The sequence below is a fragment of the Cydia splendana genome, chromosome Z (assembly GCF_910591565.1).
Source record: "Cydia splendana chromosome Z, ilCydSple1.2, whole genome shotgun sequence".
In the NCBI taxonomy this organism is placed as follows: domain Eukaryota; kingdom Metazoa; phylum Arthropoda; class Insecta; order Lepidoptera; family Tortricidae; genus Cydia; species Cydia splendana.
In genome coordinates, this window is record NC_085987.1 from 31,677,528 (window position 1) to 31,699,076 (window position 21,549).

At 36.9% G+C, this 21,549-nt stretch overlaps 1 long non-coding RNA gene across 1 annotated transcript in view; it reads left to right on the forward strand.

Moving 5' to 3' along the window:
* Positions 1-20,905, forward strand: part of LOC134804927 (uncharacterized) — a 30,954-nt gene extending 10,049 nt beyond the window's left edge. Inside the window, exon 4 of the long non-coding RNA XR_010146186.1 lies at positions 20,777-20,905. This is a non-coding gene — a long non-coding RNA (uncharacterized LOC134804927). The remainder of the gene's footprint in view (positions 1-20,776) is intronic.
* Positions 20,906-21,549: the final 644 nt, after the last annotated feature.

A 21,549-nucleotide genomic window follows, 5' to 3' on the forward strand; every position in this document is an offset into this window, starting at 1 on the left:
TGGCAGTGTATTAGTTCGTGTTATTATACCTATACTAAAACCGCTGAATTCAAATTAACCCGCCTGTGTAATTTTGTACGTATATCCACTAATATAAAAACCACTAGATAACATAAATAAGTTGCAAATTGTTAATCTTACGCATTAAAATCATCCAAAAATGTAAAAGTCATTCGAAAAATTGAATCACAAAACAATAGCGGACTCATACCTATTATTCAGAAGCAGTCACGCAATCAATTGCAATGTATGATAAATTATTTATAAGTAGCCGATATGCATACGAACGGGCATTGCGCACGCTAAATACATAGTACCAAAAAAAACACTTTTTAAACTGTAAAAGTTACATCAGAAAACGTAGGAGAACTAAATATAAAGTTTTACCGAATTTAAAAAATTAAAAAAGAAAATTCAGCTATCTACAGCTGCATTTTCTATGAAGTACAACGCTTGCGGTGTTAAAAACATCGACAAAATACTATTCTACTATCTCTACTTACAATTCTCTCCCACACCCTCCATCCCATCCCTCACTATACCCCTGCGCTAATGTCGGCAACTAAATTATCCTAGAAGCTAAGAGTAGGTAGGTATTTTAATATTGAATACAATATATATATATATTTATTTATTTATGTTAGGAGAACCAACAGCTTTAAAACTTACAATAGACAACAAGATTAAAACAGGAAGCCAATTACAGGAACTCACAGGTAGTTGCAAAGTATTAAATTTTAAACTAATGCTAGCACCTACGCACACACACATGCGTACAAAACGAGTACGCATGTGTAGAGTTTATATAAAGGTATATAAATAAAAAATATATTCTTAGAGCGTAAATCCGCCAAGGTAAGCACTCGTCAATAGAGTTAGACCAAGACAAGTAGGCAACGATTTTGAAAGCCGGCCATAATAGAGTCGGACCAAAAAAAGTCTGCAGCGGATTTGATAGTCCACGCAGTGCAAGTGTCATTTATACGTCATAATTTCATAGAAGTTTGACGTTTAATATAACACTTGCACTGCGTGGCTATCAAATCCGCTGCAGACTATTCTTGGTCTGGCTCTAACATATATCTCTCGCGTCGAATGATGGGCCGAATGTCCGGTCATTTTTATATGGAGAAGCTTCCACGTAAAATGTTTGAAGACATTTTTTGGAATGGAAGTTCAGCACATTAATTTATTTAGGATTGTTCTAAATTTATTTATTTAATTTATAATTATAACGATACGGTAAAATATCATATCTAATCTTCTCTTCTTCTTCCTCCTCGCCTTTTCCCGTTATAAGAGGTCGGCTTTCCTTATTTTGTGTCTCCAGGCAGTTCTATTCTGAGCGTCTTCCTTACGCAAGTTAAGGCTAAATGTATATCATATCTCATCAATTATTTTTTTAAATTAAACCCAACCAAAAGAGACTTGAAGAAACTGTCATAGAAACCATCATTCGACACGAGAGGTATAAATAATACACAATCTTACTCAAATCGACGCAGTCCCACAGTAAGTTCAATAAAACTTGTGTCGTGGCTATAGTCACCATCAGATACAATTGGAGCGACCAAAATGCTCACAAATGTCTGAACACGCCTCTATTTTCAAGGCAATAGAGTGTGTGTTCAGATATTTTTGAGTACCGCGGCCGCTCCGATATATCTGAATGCGACTGGAATGTACTAGACGACAGGAAAACAATACAATTACACAAAATAATACTTAAACAATGAACATAATTTTCCTTTCTTAAATTGTATTAGGTAGGTATATCCAATCATTCTTTTGTGAAGTGTAGGTAACAGATTTACAGCTTCAAATAAACAATTTACTTACTTATACAAAAAGCTACAGTAGCAAAGTAAAATGAATTTGTACGAGTATCTTGTTTTCGACGTCTTTAATTCGTATACCCAGACGCGTAACGCGTAGGATGTCCATAACGAAAACTAAGAAGAGTGGCGGATTTGCCATGAGGCCAGTAGGCCTGGATCTAGGGCGGCAAGATATTAGAGGCGGCAAATTGTGACAAAAAATTCGCCGATGATAACAATGATGGGTGCTGAGAAAGGGGCGGCTACAGGGCCTGGGGCTTAGGGCGGCAAAGACTGCAAATCCGCCACTGCTAATTAATTATTTGTAACAGATATAAAAATAAACGTTCAATGATTCGAGTTACACAAAATATAGACAACCATTTGGCCGGAATGTTTCATTAGATAAGGAAATGAAATTTATCTTTAGGTCACCGACATTAGATTAGCTCACGATTCTATGCAAACGGTGCAATATAAAAAGTAATGAAAATCATTAGCTGACCAAGGTAGAAGTGATAGAGGCAGTGAGATAATTGAATGAAGATGTCGTAAGACGGCCGGCTCCTGGCAGATTTTAATGCGTTATTTTCTAAGGTTGTGATTAGTTGTGAGTTAGCTCCTTGCCTAGTGCTGCTGGGCAGGGCCTCCCTCAACTACTTACCCAATCTTGAGCTACCTGCCTCATTTTTATTCTCAATGTAATGCACAAATGTTAACTTACATTTTTACTCCAATTGGGTAAAAAAAAAAACTAGAGATTAAATATGTTTCAACTGTCTTTTATTTTGAACAAAACCTATTGACCTATTAATAAAAGTCTGTCTACCATCCACTTCGCTCGATTGGCAATCAATCCATAATCGAAAAACAAGAAATTGGTCAATTCTACACCTAGAACTTGAACTCACGGAGGCTCAACCGAAACGATTGCAGCGCCATCTGCGTTGAACGTTTATCACACTAACTTTATCTTATTACATAAGCTTTAACCCGCATTTAGCATCTTTTAGTATAAAAAAAACTATTAATGCATACCCCAGTTTATACAAAACTCGTTGTAATTTTTATGATTGTCACAATGATTGGAGTCAATGTCAGATGTTGGATATTTACAGTCGCGATAAGAATAAATGAAAGAGGTTTGCAAATGAAAGAGCTAACGCTCTTAATTAAGAAAGTACGTTCAAGGATGAGTTTCATTTGTTATTATGATTTAGCAATTGCGGGTTATCAATACCAAGCTCTTTACTTTATTTATATTTATGGCACAAAATCATGTCAAAAACTATAAATAGAAACAACTTAATATTACACTTAATCTAAATATAGACTATTCAAAAATAAAACTACACTAATCTAAACTAAATCTAAAAAAGGTCCCTCCGGCAAGGTCCCGAAGATGCTGGCTGCGTTACCCTGCTGAACTGCCAGACTGAGGCGTTGAGTGAGGTACTTAACTGCCAGCTCTCCGAATACCCAGTTGCGTCCCTGAGTATTTTTGAAAGGTCTCCAAAGAGACTCAGAGCGCCGGGACCCCACGGACCCAGCTTTTCGACGCCGAAAGGAACAAACCTGTATTCGGCACCGAGACCGCGGTATTACCCCACCTTTACTTACTCGATATCTAATCAATCACTAGCACTGGTACGTTTTATGCCCCGAAAACCGGAGTACGTAATAATTAGGCAAGGTAAGCAAAATTATTTAGTATAACCGGAAACAATAATATAATAAAACCTGTTAAATTCAGACACGTGTAGGGCTTGCAATTCGATTATTCGAATATGTCGAATATTCGACCTGTTTTGATATTCGAATATTCGGCCGTTCAGGTTTAGAATATTCGAATATTTTTTATTACTACAAAATGTCTATTTTCATCCGCTATAGTTACAGTTTCTATGTGTTTATCCGGGTATTTACAGTGAATGGGCAACGGTAGGTACCCAAATGCTAAGGAAATACATAATGTTTTTACTGTATACCTTTCGATAAGCTTCGTGAATACAGTTAAACCTAAGTCAATTGCAAAGAAAACGAAATCAAAAAGCATGTTTATTTTACCGTGCGGCTAATGCTTTTTCTAGTTTCTTTTGCAACGTTACGTAAGTGTCAAGTTAAAGGGTCATTCTGTTTATTGAATACAAGCGTACCTTAAGCGAATATTCGAAGTCTAAACCTTGCCCTTTATCGCAATTTGCAAATTTGATCATACGTGCCCAACTAGGTAATCTAACCATGCACCTTTAGCTAATGAATAACCCCGTAGTCAGCCAACTTTTTTCCTTAAATATTCCAATACCTATTAAGTATTTCATTTATATAATTGCCGACCATTAGGAATCAAAACTAAACTTGCCAAGACAAATAAAGATACAAAATACAATGGAATTAAAGGCCATTTTACAGGCCTCTGAGCGACTAGAAGTTAATTTAAATCAGAAAATAATTACCTACATTTTTTTTTCTCTTCCATACGTGTTTGGATGGTTAAAGTTATATTAATTCACGCAACGATAAATAATAAAAGTTTTATCTATAAATATTGAAAAATTGAAAACGTCTAGTTTTTGCATTTTACTTGTTTTTATAAACGTGGGCATCTCAAACTAGGTAGGATGATAAAATCTGGTCAATTAAGTGGATTTCTGCAAAATATCATTAGTCTTAGCAATATGTGAAAAAAGCTTTTGAATAAAACGTTAATTAACCGATTTCTCGTTCCCTTCCTTATTTTTTTAAATGTTCGAATAATTATTCGAATATTCGAATATCTCCTCAGAAAAAGTCGAATATTCAAATACCTGAAAGTTTCGAATATTTGCAATCCCTAATAGACACGTGCCACATTGAAGATGACGCCTTATAGCAAAGTCTCGAGCATAGAAAAATGAAAGTACTGCCACCACCATTTAAATGCGTACATTTAAATGGTGGTGGCAGTACTTGCGTGTTATATTATATATATAATAACTTATATATTATATATCCATATGGTACTTTATACTTACACTTTAACTTAACTTCCTTTTATTTACCTACTTACTACTAAACGTAAACATAAGTAAATATCGTACCTACTTATATATCTTTTTCCTCATTAGCAAAAAGTTAAAAATGAAATATACATCCATAAATCCTACTTATTTTGCAACTTCATGTAAGTCCTAATTATAGTATTGTAATTATTAAAGGCAGTCAAGGCTGCATCCTCGGGATGCTGTTAACGCTGCCGCTCACGTACCGTGTCAGCAATGCGGCTGTACCCGGCAAACCTAACGACGAGCCTGACCTGTACGGTTACCATCAGTTTGTCACTGACATAACATAAACGCCGACGAGAACGTAATTTACTTTCTATACATCTCGCTCGCACTCGCATATTAGTGCAAACGGGATGTATAGAAAGTAAATTACGTTCTCGACGGCGTTTACGTCAGTGACAAACTGATGGTAACCGTACTGAGCCTCTAATTGCCTCTAAGAGCCTTGCACTAATATGCGAGTACGAGCGAGATGCATAGAAAGTAAGTTACGTAGACGTGAGCGTGTATGTCAATGTAAAAACTGATGGTAGACGTACTGCAGCAGCTTATTTACTAGCGCAATATCACACTAGGCATTAACCAATCATAAATTATCTTTATTTATTTTCCTATAATACCATAGATAAATAAATATAAAAATACAAATTGCCCTTATTCATAAAACTTTACGGGTCTGATTTGGTTAAATTATGTTTTATCCCTTTCTTAGAAATATAAAGACAACGATTCATAGCTAATTCAGGCCAGTAACATGTTTATGAATAACGTCGTAAGAATCAATGTTTAATATAATTATCTATCATGCAACGCCGCGTAGAATACGATCATAAGTAGATGCTCTTTTTTAGAAATTAAATGAAATCGCTTACATAAACATCACTCAAGATTGACTACGCCATACGACATTTTTCAACACACTTGCGAGGAATAATAACAAACTTTCATATTAATCAAATTTTAATTGATACAGTTAGTAAAGTCTTAAATCTGTCATACTGCCTGCCGCCACTCGACCCTGCCGCTGGCGGGCCGGCCGGGCCCGTTTCCATACCTACATATTATTAGCAATCAGTTACCTTAAGTCAGTCAGATTATCATTCATTACCAGACAACGTAAATTTTATAGCATTTTTGGTGCAGTGGAGTGGTGTTAACGGAATTGGTATAGATAATTCCAACTGAAATGGTAAATTAAGGTTAATATTGTTAATATTATTGAAATTGGTTATACTAATTCCGTTAACACCACTCCGCTGCACCGAAAATGCTATAAATTTTACGATGTCTGTTCATTACCTAACAAGTGCTATATAATGCAAAACCACGCGTGTTTAATATCTAGGATTATGAGCCTAAAAGCGGTTCAATAGGTAACAAGAGCCAACGGGAGTGGTCATTTCTCCATACAAACGTACTCTTCGTTTTCCTCCGTGGGTTTTGAAGCTAGAGCAATGATTTTTTCAACACAGATTAATATTGTCAATATTTGTGTCGGACCGTTTTGCTCTTTTTGATATTTATGTTTTTTAAGGCACTAGAGCCCTTCAAAAATGGCCAAAATGGCCTAATTGACTATGCCGCAATGAGAAGCGTGGCATTCAAAACTGATAACAATTAGCCAAAAAAAGAAAAACGGTCCGACACATATAATATCATAATAATTTAGATTTCCAAATTTGGTTACGATTGGTTAAGTTTTGGAGGAGGAAACAGAGGAGTACGAAACCTCGATTTTTGAGATTTTTACGCAGGATTTTTCGCCTTGTCCTTATCGCACTACTTTTAGGTGCCGCTTCCGTTAGCGAGACGGGTATATTTACCTAAAATATTTAAAACTCAGCTCCTGTTTCGTCTGGCGGATTATAAGGCATTTTCTACCAGTCAATCTAGTAAGATATGCAACAGTTAAAGGCTTAAACCACCAAACTATCTGTTATTAGTGTCATCGTACGTATAGTTCATTAAAATTTTACGTCATTTAATGTCGATTAGTTCGTTCCTTGTGCGTGGTGCTACCGGACCTTATTGATAAAATTTTAACAAAGTAAAACAAGTTAGGTAAATATGAGGCGCCGTAATTATTAAATAGTTACCTAGTTTACCCATTAATTGTGTATGTATAAACCAGTGTCTTGTCCCTTTTTTCCTATATGTAAAATAGAAATCCCATTTTTCCCTTGTTCACTCAGGGATGCTAATCTATGTCGAACGGCACGGCACTGGTACATTGTTGTCAATGTATAAGTGAACATGTTAAAACCCGTCTAAAGAATGACTCACGCTAGACCGGGCCGGGGCCGGGCCGAAGCTTCCGGCGCTTCGTTATCTACGGAAAGCACCACATGATCACCGATCAGCCGTCATAGAAGATGAAATGTCGGACGCCTCGGCCCGGGCCCGTCCCGGTCTAGCGTGAGTCATCCTTAACTTGACACTGCGCGGACTCGACAAGCGGCATCGCAAACGTATTTTTTTAATGAAAATATGACTTGGGTACATCTGCTGCTGCCACGGTTCATCCAGCCTGCCAAGTCGGTGCAGAGTAAGCTGAAACGGACTCTTAGTTTTCTTACTATATATTGATGCTTACGAATGCTATACATTTTTGATTATAATTTTTTATCACACCAGCTCGTAAATTTTTACTTTATTCTCCAATAACTGGTGAGAAAGTTGCATTTTATCCACAACAGTGGCAAAGTAATTTAATGGAAATTTTGAGTTGTTTCCGTTATGTTGGCTGGTGGAATTGACATTTACGTGATGAAAATATTTAATAGCGTTCATTTCTTGAGGATCAATGTTCCACTTGCTACACTCGTGGTTCTATTATTGAATTTTTTCGCTTGCTCGGGTATCAATACTATAAGCACGAGGAGTTAAACAACTATTATCCATGTAAAACGAATAAGTATTATCTAAACGAGTCTTGTATTGGTTTATCTTATAGGTAGTAAATATTAGTAGTATATGTGACTGCTACAGAATGCCTAATTGTTTACATTGCTTTATCTACAAACATAGTTATTATAAGCTGTGTATGGAGACAGATCTAGGAGCCGTGTGTTACGACCGCCATTGCGGCATTCATCATAACTACCTACTGCTTGCAATTAACATTTAATTTCGAATATATTAAAAGACATCTCGACTGATATTATTTAGAAATGAGGTCAAATCTAATTCTTTGGTTTTTCGAAGATGTTCGAAATCTACAGCTTTAAAAATTGAATTTGGGCTATTGCATAATAAAATACAAGCTAATATTACTAGGGATATTGTAATGAAAATCACTAAGAGTATTAGCTTGTATTTTATTTATGCAATCCGGCCTTGATGTTATTATTTATTACGCAATAATAACATTATAACAGATGTGTGTAAGTAGATAATAGTTATTTGTTTTACAAGGGGGCAAAGTTGTTGTATAACCGCTCGTGCTAATATTGATACCCGAGCAAGCGAAAGATTCCAAAATTGAACCACGAGCGTAGCGAGTGGTTCGAAACATGTAATCTTGAGCGTTGCGAGGGTTTCAAAGCACGAGAGTTTAACAAAATTTGCCCCCGAGTGAAACACAAAATTTTTCACCACACCACACGAAAAAATATTAAATGTAAAGTATCAAACAAAATCAAACCAAATCAAACCAAATCAAATCCAAATGAATGTTATTAAATATTTATCATCCAAAATCATCATTTAAAAGTCAATTCTACCAGCAAACATAAGAAAACAACTCAAAATTTGCATTTGATTACTTTGCCTCACATGTGAATAGAATGCAACTTTGCTATCAGTTTTTGAAGTGCAAAGTAAGCCTTTCCGAGCTGGTGTGGTGAAAAGATAATTACAATATATGCATTAGTGGGAAGTCAGGTGGGAAAAGAGGAACTACACGGGGGAAGGTGGACACTTGCAGGGAAAATAAGAGTTAAACAGTTAGAGATACTTAAAGATATTAAAAACTAAATAAAATGATAATACTAAAAATAAAGCTAATTCATAAATAAAATTAACTTAAAAATAATTACGTCGGGACGGGACTTCATACGGTTTCTCCTACCCCGAGAAAAATAAAGTATGTTTCCCTTCCTTTCCCTTACCACCTGACCTTACTAAGATTAGATTAGATTAGTGATGTGTTAAATACTTCTAGACAGATCAGTACCTACCAATTTGCGCAAATATTGATATAGTTACCAGCGCGTCGGTGTGATCGTAGTGTTTGTTTTCTAATAGGCGGGGGAGAAAAAAATTACTTTCATCAATTCCTACAGTTCCGAAAGCTTTTTCTAAGAAATATTTAGGGTTTACAGATGCCCACGATGTACTCGAACAATTCAAAGTTTCTTCCCCCACATATAACCCAATGCGTATGTTGTTGCTGAATCTAAGTTGTAGATGACTTAAGGGGCCCACTGATTAACAGTCCGCCGGACGGTATCGGCCTGTCAGTTGTTCGGAATTGTCAAAATTTTGTTCTAACTGACAGGCCGATACCGTCCGGCGGACTGTTAATTAATCAGTGGGCCCCTTTAAACGCAAAAGTATATAGCCATGGCCATGATAGATTTTTTGGATATTGATATATTGCGTGGTATGATGCCGCTCCAGTCATGTCACACCGAGTTTTTTAATGGTGTGGAAATCCAATACGATCGAAGGTAACGACATGTGATAAATAATGTCATACAAACTAAAATAAAAATAAAACTACATACACTAATACACTTCTTAAGAGTTTTCTGTTAGCTAGGTACATATTTATTTTTTACAAGCAATTGTTAGCATTACTTACATAGATAAATTCAAGAAGCGATAGTCATCATACATGGTCTCCTTGCTTTATATCCTTTAATATTTAATCTGTTTAATATTTTAATATTCGATCATTTTGGATAGGTATAATATAAACTGAATAATTTGCAAATTATGTACTCACTTGCACAGTGATCGGCGATCACGTGAATGGGTCATATACTTACAGCAATGAGTTTCACGTCTCCTGTGGACGTACCGTAAAATGGGGTGAGTAGGATTCGCGGGGAGAGTTGGGTTATGAATGGGGAGAGAAGGGATGAAAGGGGGATGAGATGTTATTTTAAGGCTACTGCTACAAAAATAATGTATTCCAATTTAAAATGGAGCTATAGTAATACCCATAATGAAAAAAAATCGATCCAACAATCTTCCAAAATCACCTTTGTATGAAAACCCATCCCACTCCAATTACGAGGGACTACGGGGTGAGGTGGGTTTTCCTGTTTATCGTCAAAGTTATGAAATGGAACTACCCAAAATAAAATAAAAACTAAAAGAAAAACGTCCGGAACACTTATATAATATACACCATTCAGTTTGCATATGTAAAAATAAAATGTTATCGAGGTTTGAATGTCAGTTTTGCGCCTACTCACTCTATTTTACGGTACCGACTTTTATACTACCTGTGTGTGGTAAAATCATTATTTCGTCAGATATCAAGCAAAACTCACTAATTACTAAAAAAATATTAAACAAAAATAAACCTTATTTAGGTAGGACTTTTCTCATACGGAATCTCCTACCCCAAGGCAGGAGCGGCCGCTGAGCACGAGGCGTCCCTTAAAAAAGTCAAATACTTGTCCAATCGCAGCGAGCGTGATGGGCACCTTTGCGTCGGGGGCAGCGCGGGACGGGCTTCCGTAGGCATTTTTTTAAATACTTATTTAGTTTATATTTATATTTAAGTTTAGTTTTTAATTAGTATTATGTTTAGTTTATGTATTATTTTAATTATGAAATAAATTTCTTTATTTAGGTATTAATATGTCATTGTATCACTATGGCTATTACTTTGTGGTAGTAATTAGTGAGTTTTGGTTGAGCGAAAAATTCATAAGACGTAAGTTAAATTCTTGACTTGCCGTTATGGATATATGATTTGATTTACAGTTGAATAAAGCTGCCTCCGCCACCACCGTCGCCACATCTGCTCCGAGATGCTGCTCTTTACTGCGTGAAAGACATGAGTAGTGAGATGTCCCTGACATCACAAATTCTCACTACCTTGTCTTTCATGTGGACTGAGCTATTTACGACGTTCGTCGGGGTGTCAACAACACAACAAGATGGAACGTTATTATCTTGTTCTATGAATAAATAAGTTTAATTAGATAATAAACGTTACATAAGATTGTCGGTTTGGCTCTGAAGCTAGCAAGTAATTGACATAAGGAAACCACTTCTACTCCGATGTTGAACATTCTACGGAGATATATCTTTATCAGTAGGTAGGTATGAAGGGATTCCTATAAAAATCATATGAAAGTTATTCTTATTTAGTCTAGTTAAAAGACTAATAATGTTTGAAATCCCGTTGAAATGGATCCATTTTATTTTCCTTTATTTATTGGTAGAAAACGCCTTTTAGCATTATGCTCGGTTTTAGATTTGTACTAAGTGTAAGGCCTGAGTGGACGCTCGAGTTGAGCGTGCAGCGGGGCGGGGCGTGCGGCGTGCATGTTAAACAAATGCAAACGTATAGAAGCGGCCTTAGTACAGCCTTAGTTAGCCACGCTGCTCAAATCACTTGTGAGCCCGACGCCACGCTGCACGCCCCGCCGAACGCTCCGCTTCGAGCGTCCACTCAGGCCTTACACTAAGTTTTACTTTTGTGTTATATGAGTTCAATAAAATATTTATTCATTTAGATTAGACTTACCCTGTTCTGTTCCCGAATATAATGTTATTATTGGTACAAATGTGGATGCTGTTGCGGTTCAGGTCTGTGTTAATAACACTGGGGCGTCGTAGGTGGATATCTGTATAAGAAGAATCCGGACAAATTATTGACTTTTGCTATAAATTATATGTTATTTTATTAATCATAATATCACCCATGAATATGAATTTTATCACTTGATGTTGTAATACCAATTTGCGATTGGTCCCTGTTTCGGACTGACCAATCTTGTCTATTTTAAGATATTTGATTTACGTAAAAGTAAAGTTGATTATCTTCGCCTAATTAGCCCGTGCCAGCCGTTGTCTCTAATGAACTGTTTGTTACCAACGTTACCAGGTTGAGCGACGCGACGGAAAAAATATTTTAACGATTGAGATACCTGAGATGTCTATCGATTCGTCAGAACCTCTAGGTCAGAGGTTCCCAAACTTTTTTCTCGAAGTCCACTTTCAAAGTTTTACGGTTTTCTGCTACATTTCTAATTCCTATATATTTATATATGTATATTTCCAAAACTTTTCACCCAGCATATTTTTTATTCACGCCAACGTGGACCCCCGTCCGGTCTCCCATGGGCCCCTAGGGGTCCACCTGGACCACTTTAAGAACCTCTGGTCTAGGTAGTTATAGGCTAGGTTTCAATTTACAAAATAAAAATTGTGCCCATATATTCAATAATTCAATAATATCCTTAAATCTATGACATGTTTTTAGTCATAAGATGCTTTTAAGAACTAATAGGTACCTAACTACATACCTACAACCTGATATTTTGATATTTGAATTGATAGTTCACCCGATATTTTCTTGAAACGTATTTTTGATCCACTGATGCCACATACGCCACGTCGCTTCGAAATAAATACAATGTAGTGCATAATTGTTTTCCTTCGTATTTCCACGGAAACGTACGAACGGGTCTTGCTATTTCAGGCAGTCTAAGTACAAAACGTACTGAGGTAGACTAAAGTAGCATGACAATTACGCACTACATCTGTACTTTAAAGATCACTACGGATCCCCTACACCTAGTATTAAGTACATATCAGAATCATAACTCTTATTATTTTCTTGTAACTAGGTAATTGAAATATCCTACCTAACCATTAATTATAAATAGCCAAAAAAAAACATAAGGTGATGTGATGTAGTTACATAGTTAAGTAAATTTATTTTAAGATGTTCGCATTGTAGGAAGATCTCCAAAGTAACATTTGGACTCCGTAAGAAAATCTAACCATAACAAAGAATAGACTAATTTTGCCATGACAAACGCTCCGCAAGTGAAGGGAATGGGAATATAGATCGTGTATTCCCATTTAAAGCGCGGCCGCGGATAAATATACCTCTCGGGCGGACCAGTGCTACCTGACTTCGAGATCCATAATAACAATGCGTAGGTTAGGTTAGGTAAGAGAGCTCGTGTTACTGGTTGGCCAGAACCTTCGAGTTGGCCGTGCACACCGAAGTGTTGGGAATGACACCCTGTTTTTGTGCCGTTGGCGCAGCTGCACCGCGCTCGGCAGATGCGCTTCACAATGACGCATGCTAGAACCCTGTTAACATAATTTACAATAGCGGCAACAAACGTTTTCTATTGCTAAAAAAACGCGATGGGCTGCAATATTGCGCTTCATACGTACTTGCACCTATTAACAAGGCCTACGCATGCTTCGTACTTACTAGTACATTTAATTTGTACGTAGGTACATAAAAATTGTACATTTACTACAACTACATAAACGCTTTCACAGGTCGTGTCACATTTAACGTGGCAAAAGACTGTATGTATTTATGACAAGATCTGCTGCGATACTACTGACAAGATCTGCGTGACCAACTTTAGTTGAAAGTAAGCATGAGAATAAACGCTTTTTTTTATAAGTAGGTAATTACCTAAATATAGTGACATAGTGGAAAAAAATTCACAGATTTCGTGCCTCACACGACTATCGAGCACATTGGAAATGAATCTACGGAATTCGAAAAAATATTGTCGCTGAGCGACGAGAAAGTCTGGATAAGGAAAAAGTCACAAAACAAAACTACAACGTTGAATGATAATTATTTTATTCTTAGATTAACAGAAGTATCCTGGACATAACGCATATGAACAAACAAATTGCAAAATTTCCACACGCGTATCGAAGTTTGAATAATTGTCGCCGTGGCGCATAAGTATAGGTACATATTTCATTTTTCGATTAATAAGCAGGATATATTAATGTTCAAAGTACAAGAAAATTATTACACGGCAAATCCGTAGTCAACTCGAGAAGTGGTAGCCACATCGCCGTTATCGTCACTCGAGTCTTGATCGGCAGCGGCCCATTTGCTGCAAGATATGAAATTTTCTTGACAGCAGTTTGACGCAACGAGAGATGACCATAACAGCGTTTGTCTATGTTGCACCAAACCTGAGTTCCAATAGGTACTACCAGGGTTCAGCATCAGCTATCTTGGGTAATGCTCTACCATACCATGATCATCATGACGAATCGGATGTCCAAAACAGCGCGTGCCTTTGTTGCACCAAACCTGAGTTCCGCTAGGTACAACCAGGGTTCAGCATCAGCTCTATCTTGGGTACTACTCTCCTAAGTGCTCATCAAGACGAGTCGGATGACCAAAACAGCGTGTGCCTATGTTGCAACAAACCTGAGTTCCTTTAGGTACAGCCAGGGTTCAGCATCAGCTCTATCTTGGGTACTGCTCTCCTAAATGCTCATCGAGGCGAGTCCGATGACCAAAACAGCGTGTGCTTATGTTGTATTAAACCCGAGCTCCACTAGGTACTGCCAGGGTTCAGTACCTATCAGCTATCTGCTAGCAGCCGCCAGCAACATGCTGAGGTGAGACCATTTTGTGGCACTTTCTCTTTTTTATGTTTCTCTGTATAAGTTTTTATTTTGTGTTTGTGCTCACGAATAAAATTATTTCTACCTCTACCTCTACCTCCACCTCCACCTCCACCTCCACCTCTACCTCTACCTCTACCTCTATCTCTATTTCTATTTCCACCACCACAAGAATGCATAGATTGTCGAATAGTGAACACGTTATCTACGCCCGTCTCAAACAGGATAGATAGAGTTAGACCAAGAAAAATCTGCAGCGATTTTGATAGCCCACGCAGTGCAAGTGTTATTCTGCCGTCATAATCCCGATAATTCACAACAAACACCTATAACGAACTCTGCGAAACATGAAGTCATAAATGTCATGTGAAAAATGTCGTTCTGACTTTTTGACTATTTTAAGGTTAGGCTACAGGGCAAACCCTTAACCCGATCGTCTTTGTTTTAGGCTCAAATTCTAGCTGACCAAATTGTCCAGAGCCGTTTTTCTCAATTTTTTGATATCATTCTTCGTTTCCAAATTATCGAGCACCAAAATCAAAAATTCGGAAAAAATTGAATTTTATTTTCACTATTTCGACCATAACTTTTTTCGTTTTTGACTTTCTCGAATAATTGATTTTGCACCTTACAGCTCTCGTGATTATGCATCTTTTGAGCTTTTTTTTAATATCATATCTTCACAACTTTCCGAGATATAAGGGGATCGCACTTTTTCGTGAAATCGGACCCTATACTGGAGCGAACGAAAAGACATTTCCAATGTCAAAACTCGTATATAATATACGAGAGCATCCGAAAGTTGCTAGCTGCTCGGAATGAGTAGTCAATGTAGTCATAATAAGAATATTATCTATACCTATAGTCCTATACCATTAATTGTGAGGGATATGATATAGTTATTTGTACAACAAGAGATCAAAGTTTGCTATTTCTTCGAGTGCTTATTTTGGGTCCCGTGCAAGCGAAAGATTCTATAACAGATTCACGAGCGTAGCGAGTGAATCTAATTTAGAATATTGAGCGTAGTAAGGGACTCAAAAGCGCACGAGATGTAAATAACTTTGATCTCGTATAGTACACAAAATTTTTCACCGGAGCAGTGAGAACGTACCTATTAGACAACTTGAAAAATGTAATCCTTCTTCATCACTTAATACCTATGCACTCATGTTTTCTTAAGATATACAAACAATTAAGTTTAATTACCGCAATCGAACACAAAAACAAAAATCAATAATAAATTTCAGTAAAATAATATGGAAATAACGAACCTCAACTGACACATCAAGCAACAACTTTTTTTTTGTAAAAAAAATAACTTTGTAAGATACCGTAAACCTTTGATCAGTTTTAGAGTTTGGCACCATTTTATGACGATCCTAATATACTTAAAATTATAAAAAAAAATATAAAAATCGGTTTTTTCTCTTCTTTCAGCCTGCCAAATAAAAAAAAGACTTATATTTTTTTCAGAAATAAATAAAAACGTGATCAAAGTTATATTGAGAATGAGGTTACTTTGAAACCACTAATTTTTTTGCTAACAATCGAAAGTAATAACCCCGTTTAAAATAAATAAATAAAAATTTGTTAAGTACTTAGTTTTAAAGTTTATACATATTTTTAAGGTGTGCTTATTTTGATAACATACCAAATGATACAAATGAATAACTTTAAGCGTTTATTCGAATATTTATTATAAATAACGTAGGGATTGAACTTATCATCGCACTTAGCAACAGATTTTTGAATTGCAAGCTTTTCCGTTTCAGTAAATTTGGTCGCATAGACCGGGTTTTTGATATGTTGCCTTTATACTTATTGTATAAATTATTGTATGCTTTCGATGCGGCACGAATAGATTTTGTGCCCGCCACTGTATTTGTTTTTCTTGGTATTTTTTGTAGTCTCGTTATCCGATATTTTTTTGTAATCTCTGGCATTGTTTCTATAAAAAAAAATACATGTTTATTTATTGCATAATTATTACCCTGGTGGGCTGGTAGCCTCACGCACGTAGGTATAATAAAAAAACCTAAAGAAAAGCCGCAGGATGAAATATAGCCAATTTCCACCCAGAAAGTTAATTCCATACAATAGAAACGGGTAAAAGAATGTTTGAAATCAAATGAGCAGTTCCGGAGATCAACTCCTACATACAAACTTATAATTCTACAACCTTCTACCTCTTCCACAGACTCAAACGATACCTATTTATTATATAACTATTGAAAAAAATACATAAAAAAATCGTAAGCTGCCAAAATAATTAATGATGTTACTTTAATCTTTTGATCATTTTCACCACGTATAAGTGATCAAAGACACCCCGACCCATGGATTCCCCGGCTACGTGCGCATGTGCGTAGGTTGTCAAATTCAGGTATTTTTTTATAAACTCATGAATAAACACTGATTAACCTAAGACACTAATTGTCAACTATAGTAGAAATTCTTAAAAGTAAAATAATTAATTTTGCGTGATAATCTGTGTATTTTTTGAGTTCATTATTTTAATTGTACAATAAAATACCTAAAATATAGTTTTTTTATCAGTTTTTATCAAATCCTAAACTTTATTTTTATTAATTAATCATTGAGAATTCATACTCGTACGTGGTTAGGAACGATGCGTTCTGACGTTTTTCGGGGGTCTATTATAAACCGTCAACCGTTGAATGTCGTTTGAACTTTTTTTGTGTTTCTTTTTGCTAACAGTGTGAAAGGGACAGAGATAAAGAACCCAAGTATGTATTTCGAACTTGTATTAGACCCCGCATGTTATAATGACATTTGACTATAAAGGTCACTTGAATGTCATTTTGTCTCACTCAGTGAGCAAAATCGCATTTTGGTCACTGTTTTTAAGAAGCAAAGAAGTTGTTCGAGCTGCTGAGGTGAAAAAAATATATTTTAACGAATTCGAATACATACTTTCTTTTATTACCTATATAGTTTTTACTGAAAGCTGTTTTGTATGGAGTTAGAATTTACGGCAATTATTGTGACGGCTTTTATCATAAAAGTTACTGAACTAGGTTTTAATCTGTTACCTAATCGAAAAAGACCCATATTTAAGATATTTTTTTTTTAAGGTAAACGTACTTACTGGTGCTCGACGCGGTCCCAGTACATGTCATCTTGAAACTGTATTTTATAATTAATGTAATTTTGGCTTGGATAAGTAGATACAATGATCTTAAGTTTTCTCGGAAAACAGTAGAGTTAAAAGCATCTTAGGAGCACTTCGTCGTTCTGTGGGTCTGTCACATGCGTTTCTACTCTAACCTTCTAATGATTCTCTTGAAACTTAAGTTATTGTCAATAGAGGTGACAGCAGGGTGTCATCTATTGGGCATTAGCATGTCGAGCTCTAGTAAGTTTACCTTACATTACCATTGTTTTTAAATATGTACCATGATGATGTACGGTAACCAAATCACCTTCGGTCCCTTTCTCTAATCAATAATGGGCCTCATTAACAAATTACCTGTCATTACTTCATTAACCAAAGATCACAAGATGACAAAATATGCGAAAGAATAAAACCCACGAATTACTTTCAACTATCCATACTTAAACCGTCAGGCAATCAAGTCAACCGAAATCTGTATTGTTCACAAAAACATAAAGCAAATACTGGATAGGTAATATTGTCCATGTTTATTAAATTTATTCATTATGTTATTATATTACTTTTTTTTTCATTTCTATAAGTTTAATTTGTTACACATTACACTCACCAATTAATGCTTTTTCAGTGTTCAGTGTCCATTTCAGGCACGTCCAATGTGGCCCTGCCATCAAAGTCGGTTTGTTATAGGTCACAACGCAGCTATCACAGCCAGCTTTGATGAGCATGGCCTCATTCGTAACAGCCCTCTTGACTCGAACTCGCAACTACTTATCGATGGAACTGTACCAATTTTCTCGGGCCTAGCCTGTCAAAGCGGCGGTGAAATGTCTACCCGTCTTCATATCACAGCCACTTTGATGTGGTCGGTTTACGGAGACCGGTTCATCGCTGCAATCTACCACGTGTGAAGCCAGACCGTGGCCCATTCGTCAAAATGGTTGTGTCGTGTAGTAGTTTCATATCACAGCCATTTTTGACGAGTTGGGCTGGGGTAGGTACTACGGTACGACGCCTTGGAGCGGTTGGGCAACTTAATGCTCACAAAGTGGTTGTAATTATGCGTTTACCTGCCATATCACAGCCAGCTTTGATGAGCGGTGAGTCGTTCCCATACTACAGTCCGTCGGAAGAAAGAAAGAAAGTCATCTATGGAAGAAAGAAACAGCGCAGGCGCATCAGTAGCCAGCAATGTGGTTGTGACATGGTTATATCAAAGCACATATCACAGCCAGCTTTGTTGACTTCTATGCTGTCAACGAACATCAGCATCACCCTTTAATATTTCTAAATCTTGGTGACTGTTATTTGTTTTAATTATTTTCGCATGTATTCTCTCATAATATCTGTTAGATTAGACGATAGTCTCTAGAGCTGGGTCGTTTCGAGTTTTCCGTGAAACGAAACGTAACAGTTTTTTTTAACCACGTAACTGTTTTCAAAAACAGTTTCTAAAATAACTGGATTCCCTGTGTGTGTCGAACGAAACGAAACGAAATCGCATATTGAAGTAATAAAACGTAAAATATAATTCACATTTCAAAGAAACCTAGTTTGCATCGTCTCACTAATGTCAAATATAACTTGACCCCTAACTTCAGTACTTTATAAAGATAAATCGATAGGTCACACATAAAATGGCCTCTCAATTCATGATGCTAGTTCGTTCGTTAGAGTGTTCGTTAAGCGTCGTGAATCATTTTTAATGTTGTTCAATTGACGCTACTTTCGCTACTTGCTTTAAATTTACGCATTAAACGATTCCTTAATTTAAACCCTAATGCTTAGAAAATAAAGCACTTATTTGTCTAACAAACATTAAAGTTTTTGAATATAACAAAGCTCAATCCGTTTCGTTTCGTTTTTATCTCTATCTCGCTCTTTCGTTAGCCGATAACCTATATCTGCCCTGCTCATCGGAAAACGAATAAAACAGTTTTAGAGCTGCGTTTTGCTTTGCGATAGTTGCGTCCGTTATGCGCGACTATGTTATCGTATGTCGCCGCCTCTTTGTCATCGTTTTTATAAAAACAGTTTGTCGTTCCTGCCACAAACTGTTATTTCGTTACAGCACAAGAAAGTGTTTTTAAAAACACTTACGGAAAAAAACGCTCAGCTCTAATAGTCTCCGGTTGACACCTTAGTTTCACAGGGTTACAGTTAATTGATATTTTGTTGTCTTCCTAATACAATGTACGCTGCGTAGGGTGTCAATCGGAAAGCAAGGTTTTAAACATCGAAGTAACAAAGTATCCTGAACAAAAGACACGACTCAGATTTACTTCTCCACTCGATTCTTTGTAAGTTTTCATGCGATTGTATAAATTGTAGTGTCTTTTTTTTACAGTATAAGTAATCAGTTTCTGATGGCATATTATGGCGCTCGGACGAAGTGAGAGCGTCAATAGTTCGAGCCAGAATGGGTGCCTTACACCCGAGTGAAACACCCTATTATTTCATTTCTAATACGAGGAAAACAAAATACATATATTATTATGATTTCACAAGTATTATGACTCAACTTTGTTTTCTTGAGGATAGTTTTAATCAACTATTGAAGTCCTAAATTTATATTAATGGAAAACTTGAAAAATATTGTACGCTCTTTCTGACGTGTCTGCTTAGTGCAAAAATAATTTACAGCGTTCAGTGTCGAAACGGCACCCAATTTTTGTTGCTTTTTGGAGCGTTTATACATATGTAATTTATGAAGACATGAAAACCACAACTTTATAAAAAGTGTCTTAGTACGGAGCTTTACTGTCGTGTACGCACTCGGTTTCTTGTTTGTAAACTCTTAATGTGACATTCGGAAGTTGACAGCAGCTACGTTACTGCAGCAGCATGCCGGAGTAGACCACCTGCGTCAACGTTACCTACCGTTGCAATAGTAACGCAGCTGCAGAGTCAGTCCATGAAAAGTCTGCAGCGGATTTGATAGCCCACGCAGTGCACGTGTTATTTTAAACGTCAAACTTCTATTATGAAATTATGACGTATAAATGACACTTGCACTGCGTGGGCTATCAAATCCGCTGCAGACTTTTCTTGGTCCGACTCCTTACTGTCGTGCTGGCCTATGTCTATGACATTGGCTGACTTAATTGTGACTTACATTAGATTTCTATTATATGTTTCGTCCCGGCTTTGGGAATACTTTCTAATATGTATTTTTTAATTTACAGGTCGGAGATGTCTCGGCGAAGTAGCAAACTTACCCTACGGATAAATAAAATAACTTATCGAATTGTACATTTCCGTGAATGTGATATTATGTACTAAGTTAGCTACCTAAAAAAAATGTCTTATAGGTTACATTAAAATAAAATTATGTAACCGACTTGTGCATTTTTTTTCAATACCTGCTACTAACTAAGTAACTAATTTGGCTCAGCGATCCAAAGAGAATCTTGGCCTCCGAAACGAGAGCATGCCACCTGTCCCGATCCTGCGCAACTTCCTGCCAGTTACTGACGCGAAGCTGAAGCAGATCCGCCGTCACACTGTCTTCCCAGCGATACCTGGGCCGACCCACCGGACGGCTACCAGTCGGTCGTCCCAAGAACGCCCTCTTGACAGCCCGATCCTCGCCCATTCTGAGTAGGTGACCGAACCAGCGAAGTCTGTGCGCTTTCCTTTCGCCGACGATATTGGGATTTGGGTTCGGTCACTAACTCCTCGATCTCGGCATTTTTCCGGATCCTCCAGGTGCCGTCATCTCTGAGTAGGTCCCAGGATCTTACGAAAAACTTTTCTCTCTGCTACCAGGAGCTGATTTTCTTCTTTTAGTGTTAGGGACCAGGCCTCACAGCCATACATTAGGATAGGCCGTATAACGGTTTTATATATCCGTAACTTTGTATATTTGCTGAGAAGCCTGGACACCAACACTTTGTGGAGGGCTGCACTGCACCGCAGGGCGTTTTGGATGCGTATGTTGATCTCCTCCTCTCTGGTG